We start from the raw sequence: 8,222 nt of genomic DNA on the forward strand, positions 1-8,222 counted from the left end.
TCTGCAACCCTGGGGCCTGAGCAACGGGAAATGCGTTTGGACTCTTGGAAATGTAACATTAATTGTCACACGTCTGCTGGCATGAGTGGGCATTTAGAGGAAAGCTTTTTTTTTGTTTTGTTTTTTTAAAGACTTTATTTATTTATTTATTTGACAGAGATCACAAGTGGGCAGAGAGGTGGGCAGAGAGAGGAAGGGAAGCAGGCTCCTTGCTGAGCAGAGAGCCCGATGCGGGGCTCGATCCCAGCACCCTGAGATCACGACCTGAGCCGAAGGCAGAGGCTTTAACCCACTGGCCACCCAGGTGCCCCGAGGAAAGCTTTGTTTTTGTCCAGTGGGGGTTGAGAAGGAAATCTGGTGACTGCTGTTGGGCCTGGCTAAAAGACAAGACAGTAGCGTGGGAAAATCACCATGAGCTAATATCCAGGAATCATGATACAACGCTGTATTGTGTGCATGAATACTAAGGGGCTAGCCCAATTTTAGAGTGCCCCTCAGGAGACAACCTCTCACTTCCACAAACACAGCTGCACCAAAATGTAGCTTCTTTACTTTTTCCCGAGTCTGTTTAATTTTGTTTTGAGTTTCATTCTACAACAAGGGACAGAGGCATTATCTCAACCCTTTTTGGATGGTTCCTCCTTTACTGCGTCACAGGCAACTTGCACTGGTGCCGAGGGGTAAGGAAGAGTTTTAAATCCATGACCTAGCTTGGGGATACATGTTGACTTTGTGTGGCCTGGCACGTGGTGAACATTTTGTTACTATTCCACGTGTGCTTGCGAAGAGTTTACCAGCCTGGGATTCCACATCCTGTAAATTCAGATAAAGGTTCTTAAGCCTGTGACTTGTGTTGATCGAATCTAAGCCTAAATCTCACTATTTTTCACCTTGTTCTTTCAGCAGTGGAGAGATGGTGAAATCACCCCTTCTGAGGGTGAGTGTGTCCATTTCTCATTGTCATTCTCTTGATTTCAGCGGTGTATTTTACAGATAGCTTGCCCATCTATGCAAGTATATATACTACGTGTGCACATGTGAAAATAAAGAAAAATTTACTGTATGGTTCCGTATTGAGTAAAATGATAACAAATTATATACATTTTTTATTATTATATAAATCCATAATTTAACTTTTGTTTTCTTGGGGATTGAATATTTCATCAATATGTAGTGAACTCCATCTGTATTGACATTTTTTCCCTAAAACTTTATTGTAAGCTACACTACTAAACTGGCTTTCTTCAAGTCAAGCTTTGAATAATATAACTTTTTCTAAGTTTTTGTTAAGCAACTTAACACTTTATGTGCATTTGGTCGAGGACATATAGGTGGATGTATTTTTAATACAAATTGAAAACCCTTGTCTCTGAGCTGGGGAATTTGGCCCATTTATGTACCTATTCTGTGAATATGTTTTAATTTGATTCTGCCATCTTCGTTGATCTCAGTTTGCTTTCTTTTTCTCCCTTCTTGCCAAGTTTCTTTTTACAATTTTTTATCTCTCTTCTCCTTAAAGACAAATGCCTTCAGCAAACTCTCAGAGCCTCTGGCTCCTCACCTCCTGTTACTATGTGACAGACTTTCTGTTTTCTTCTCTGTGGTTCTGCCTGGGGTGTATTTCTAAGACCGCTGGTGGAGGCACATGTTCACTTCCTTCCCTCTGGGCCCCCAGCGCTTCTTGGACTTACTCTTTTCTATTGCATAGCTGTTGCCAAAGGGTTGTCCGTGTAGGTCTTTGCACTGCCCACTTGCTGAAGCTTTGAATCCGAGATTAATTTTCATTGTGGAAAAACACATCTCACATAAAATTCACCATCTTCACCACTGTTAAGTCCACCGCTCAGTAGTGTGGAGGGCATTGACAGGGTTGTGTGACCACTCCCAGACCTCTTGGCACCTTGCAAAACGGAAACTCTGTCCCTGACAAGCAGCCAGGTCCCCAGTCCCCCTCCCGCAGCTCCCAGCAAACACCAGAAACACTGCTTTCTGCCTCTGTGAATGGGAATGCTCTTCATACCTCATACAACCGCAATCATACAGTATTTGTCTTTTTGTGACTGTCATACTTCACTGAGCATAATGTCCTCAAAGTTTATCCAGGTTGATCAGGTGCCAGAATTTCCCTTTCTTTCTTTTTTTTTTTTTCTTTCTCCTATTAATGATCACATTTATGTATTTATTCATTTTCATTCAAGTATAATAATATCCGGTGGCACAGCAGTTTCAGATGTACAAGAAAAAGGAGACTCTTAAATACAAAGAACAAAGTGGTGGTTGTCAGAGGGGAGGTGGGAAGGGAGTGGGGGAGGCTGGGGGTGGGATGAGGAATGCACTGATCGTAATGAGAATTTCCTTCCTTTTTAAGGTGGAATTATTGATATCCCATTGCATTACACAGCGCGCTTTATTAACCCACTCACCCGTTCACGGACACTTGCGTTGCTCCAATGTCTGGGTTACTGCGAAGGCTGCTGTGATATCCAAGGTCTGTCGATGTTCCTTTCGGATTCTGCTCTCACTTCTTTGTGGCTCTGAGCCTAGCAATGGAATTCCTGGATCGCAATGATTCTATTTCTAATTTCTTTGAGGCTTCATATTCTCTGCATAATGGCTGCCTTGTTTTACATGTCCAACCACAGTGCACAAGGGTTGTGTCTTGTCTGAATCCTGATGGTTCTTGCTGTTTTCTGTTTGGGAGCCACTGTCCTGGCGGGCCTGCTATGGTAGCTCCCTGTGGTTTACTTTCATTCCCATAATGACTATTCAATGAGTATCGAGTATTAGGGCCCATTTTCTCCTGTGATCATTGTCCATTCGTATAGCGTTTTTGAAAAAAAGTCTATTCAAATTCTTTGCCCATTTTTAAACCAGGTCGGTCATCTTGTTAGGGTATGGAGTTGACCACCCCTCAGTTAGACAGAGAACACTCTCGACAATGCAAGTCACACAGCGAGGTTTATTTCCAGCTCGCTGGGATCCAAGTATCCGCCCAGCGCAGCGGGTTTCAACAAGGACCCCGAGCACTCAAAGCCAAGGGTTTATATAGCATTTTTCTTTTCTTTTCTTTTCTTTTCTTTTATTTATTTGACAGAGAGAGATCACAAGTAGGCAGAGAGGCAGGCAGAGAGAGAGAGAGGAGGAAGCAGGCTCCCTGCTGAGCAGAGAGCCCAATGCAGGACTTGATCCCAGGACCCTGAGATCATGACCTGAGCCGAAGGCAGCGGCTTAACCCACTGAACCACCCAGGTGCCCTTATATGGCATTTTCAAGGCACTTCATCATAGCCACATACATATCTTGTGCCCCATTTTGACAGTTTAACTTTGTCTAACCTTTTGCCACCCCAGTGTCACCCTGGCGCCATCCTGGTGGTTAAGTGACATTTAGGTTTAGAAGAAATTTAACTTTACTTACATTTCCTTCTGCCTCAGCCTCCTTCAGTTTTATGGTGGGGAGGGTGACCTTAGTCCTTGAGGAACTGAGCCATCAGTCTCTGGAAATTGGGCCATTGAAGAGATGGCCCTTTTTGTTGTAAATCACCAGGACATTTGCAAACCAAGGGAGACTCCTGTCTTGCAGGACTGTGACCTCTACAAGTGAACTATTTGTTTTTCTTCAACATTTGGTCCCTGTGGTGCCATCGCCTAACCGCGCCATGGTGGTATATGATTAACTTGTTTCTTGGGTTTTAGCTACTTTCTCTTATCTCAAGTTACCTGCGCCCTGTGGGCTGGTTAGGGACGCTCAGTAAAATGGCTTCCTGGCCTTTCTGATGCTAACCCAGTCTTACAGCGCAAGGGGCCGGCTTGGCTTTGCCAAGATGGCCGTACTTATGTCAGGGCCAGACCTGAGGTGGGTACAGCCTTGTTTTTCTTGGCCTCCACACCTGGAGCTGGTTTCCGGGACTTGTTTTTAAGTCCCCTGGGGGAAGGGGAGCAGGGACAGTTTAAGGGTTAAGCAACAAAGTTATTGTTTAACCTCAATGGAAGCCTCTGGCTAAAATAAAAATATGAAATAGGTCCTTATGATGAGGGAGCAGGAGGCTGGCTGAGGAGGGAGCAGGGGCTGGTGCCTTGCACCCCCTCTCCACCCACAATTCCTCAGGCACCCCTGACTGCCCTGAAAGAAGAACAAATGGTTATATTGCAGAGATCACAGTCCTGTAAGGCAGGAGTCTCCCTTGGTTTGCAAATGTCCTTGAGATTTACAAACAAAGAAGTTACCTTATCAATAGCCCAATTTCCAAGGACACATAACCCAGTTCCTCAAGCCCTAATGCCACCCTCCCCTCCACAAGAAATCAAAGGAGGCGGAGGTAAAAAGAAAAGTAAATAAAGTTAAATTTCTTCTATACCTAAATCTCACTCACTAGGACGCTTGATAGCAGGAATGTCACAGTCCACCAGGAAACTCCCAATTGTCTTTATGTTAATGCCTCATTAGAAGGGAAGTGGCCTTGACTTGATAGTAACCAGGCCTTCAATATCCTGATAGTCTTCTTTGCCCCAATAGCTCTTCTGAACACCCCTTTGTCCTCACCTACCCAACTCCTGTGTATATAACCAGACACTCCTCACAGGCTCGGGGCAGCCGCATCTCTGCCTGCCCACGGTCCTGTCCCTGTGCTCTAATAAACCACCTTTTTGCACCAGAGACGTCTTAAGAATTCTTTCTTTAGCCGTCTGCTCCGAACCTCACCCCACCGAACCTCACCTAGGTTCGAGAACTTCATCACTTACAATCTGTGTTTCACTGATTAGTAGTGGTGTTTCTGCATTAATTCCTCACAGCAGATACACAATTCACAAACAGTTTCTGTCTTTCCAAAGGAAAAGGTTTCCTTTTCACTCTGTTGCTCTCGGAGTTTGATGCACTCAAGTTTCTCATGTTGATGGGCTCCAAGTCACTGGTCTCTTCTGTTCCCGGCACACCGTGTACACCACAGCCTATCTGAAGATCAGTGAATCCTGGGCCCTGGAGAAAGTTTTATTCAGTTTCCTCCCCCCGCAAAAAAGAACTCCTTTCTGCACTTGTGCTCTCTGAAGGGGAGCATCTGTGTCACTGGTTTCTCTGGAAGAAGCGCGGTCACTGTTTTATGCAGAGAGGCCAATATTTGCAAGACGCTTCCCTATCTCCAGCTTTAGGGACATACTGAGTCTCATCCCCAGATCTGCCCATTCAAAGATGGGCAGTTGAACTAAATAGACATTTTTCCAAGGGAAACATATTAATAACCAATAGGTACATGAAAAAATGCTCAATATCAGTCATCAGGGAATGCAAACCAAAACTACAATGAGCTCTCCCCTCATGCCTGTTAGAATGGCCATTATCAAAGATACGAGAGATAATCATGGTGGCAAAGTTGTAGAAAAGGGAACCTTTGTGCACTGTCAGTGGGAATGCAAACTGGTGTAGCCACAGTCGGAAACAGGATAGAGGTTCCTCAAAAAACTGAAAATGTAACTACTATATGACCCAGCAATCCAACTTCTGGATATATATCCAAAGGGGACAACAGGATATCAAAAAGATATATGTCACCTCCATGTTTATTGGAGCATTATTCACAATAGGTAAAATATGGAAACAACGTACGTGTCCATCAGTGGTGTATGGATAAAGAAAATGCGATGTCTATACACAGTAGAATATTAGTCAGCCATGAAGAAGGAAATCTTGCTATCTGTGACCACATGGATGGATGGATTTAGAAAGCATTAAGCTAAGCGAAATAATTCAGACAGAGGAAGACAAATACTGGATGATCTCACTTCTATGTAGAATCCAAAAAAAAAAAACAAAACTGAACTCACTGAAAGAGTAGAGTGTAGCTTACCAGGAGCTGGGTAGGTGCAGAGAAATGAGGAGATATTGGTCAAAGTCTCAAACTGGCAGGTATAAACTGAGCGGGTTCTGGGGGTGTGATACACAGCATCATGATTACAGTCAACAACGCAGATCCCATATTTGAGAGAATAAACCTTGAATGTTCTCAGCACAAGCGAGGATGGCAATTAAGTGATATGAAGGAGGTATTAGCTAAGGCTCAGGTCAATCATTTTGCAACATGTAAGTGTATCAAATCAACACACATGCCTTAAAGGTACACAGCGCTATGTGTCTGTGACATGTCAATAAAGCTGAAAAGCAGTTGAGGCACAAGACAGCAAACAGTGCTGGGGAACATATCAGATGGCTGAAGTGGGGACAGAAACTCTTGTCATCCAGCTTGACACCCGAGAGCCTGAGTCCTGGGAAGAAAGCCCAAGTACCAGAGCAGGGGCTATTATGAAACACACCCCAAGAAAACCCAGACCAATCCCTGACATGAGTCTGAGTTTGAGTCATGACAAATAAGCAGGAGCAGGAAAACAGCGTGGGAGTTACACAAATCCACTTTAACTAAGGCTAAGCCAAGCTCTGACATGAGTCAGAGAAAGCAGGTTAGAGACAGGACAAAAAGAGAAGCTTGAGAATTATCTTGGCCAATTTATCAGAAATTTATAGCCACTCACAAAATGCATCTAATTAAAGCTTCAAATTAGAAAGCAAAATTTAATAGCATTAATACAGTATAAGATAAATCAACAATCATGACACAGTAACTGATAGAACAAGAAGAAAAACACCTTTCTGCTCACCAAAGTAAGACATAGGCAGGCACTTAAAGTGAGTCTCAGTAAAACTCACCTCTGAAATCTTAGAGCATATTTCATGACCGCAACAAGACTAAATTAGAAATCAATATTACAATATCTAGAACATTTTCAACTTGCTTGAGATCATGTAGCACATTTTATAATAAGCCATTACTTAATGCCAAAGATGATTGGGGATGATAAAATCACACCCCTTAAGACCTAGGGAGCCAGGCAAAAGTAGTGCTAAGAGAAAAAAACATTACTTTTCAAGTGTTTTAATTTAAAAGAAGAGAGTACTAATATAATTGATAGAAATTGATGTCTTCCAACATTAGGGGAAAAAAGGAGCAAAGCAAATGATAAGTAGTATATAAAAGTAACAAAGCTATAAACAGAAGTCGATGCACAAATCTGATTTTGTATATGGTAAACAGAGGTAAACAGACAAAACAAAGGATTAAACAACAAACAAACAGTAAAATAGACACAAAACACAACGAAAATTAATACAGCCAAGTGTTGGTTCTTACAAGATACTAATCCCTGTGCCGGATAACTTGGTAAACATGTAAATAGCTTGGTTGGCTCGGGAACAGGTTTTGTTCCCAGAGGTGGGGAGTTCCGACTGGACGGTACTGGGCCCGACGTCCGCCACCCGCCCTCCAGTTTTCTTCTCTGAAACTCCATTTCTCTAGACCTTCATCTGGAGCCCGAGGTCTAAGACGGAATTTAAGGACCTGCCTGTTATTTCTCGGTGCGGATGCCCTCTCCCTGCTCTAGCTCCTCCCCGTAGGAGACCTCTCTGTCAGCAACACAGACAAAGGGCATCAACTTGGTGGTGACTCTCGCCTGAGGATTTTAAGGGTCCCTCTCAGTCCGCACTTGGGAAGAGGACTTGAGATGACAGGAGATCACGCACATTTCCCAGACATTGCCACCCCCAATATTAAGAGTTCTTCCATCTCCCAGTGGGCTGGTATCATTACAACAAGGAAGCCTTGCAAATTCTGGATCTTTCACTGGGTTGAGGGCCTGATAAGTCAACGTGTATTTCTAGAATGACCCAAGTCACCAACTGTTGGACCACTGACTAGGAGTCAGGGCAAAGGTGCATCTGTTTTTCACTCTTTGGTTTGCCTTTTATCCTTCTAAGTGCACCGATGTGATGAGGGAGCAGAAGGCAAGCGGAGGACAGAGCACTAGCCACACCCCGCGACCACCCCAGCCCCACTGTGCGCCATTCCTCAGACACTCCCAGCTGCCCTAAAGCTCAGGGAAGGGGGGAAACTGATGAACTAACGGAGATCACAGTCTAGCGAGGCAGGAGGCTCCCTCAGTCCTCCCGTTGTCTTACTGATTTACACATCAGTAGACTAAGTTTCAGAGACCCTTAACTCAATTTCCTCGAACCCTAACATCCTCCTCCCTTCCACGAGTGATGTGGGAAACTGAGGCAGAAAGAAATGTAAACAAAGTTAAATTTCTTCCTGACCTGTAGCCTACAGACAAGGACTAGAGACGGGAGAGGATGGAATGTGCTAGACCGGAAGACTACTAGAGCTTGACAACAGCCAG

The sequence above is a fragment of the Neovison vison genome, chromosome 10, assembly GCF_020171115.1.
Source record: "Neovison vison isolate M4711 chromosome 10, ASM_NN_V1, whole genome shotgun sequence".
Classification (NCBI taxonomy): Eukaryota; Metazoa; Chordata; class Mammalia; order Carnivora; family Mustelidae; genus Neogale; species Neogale vison.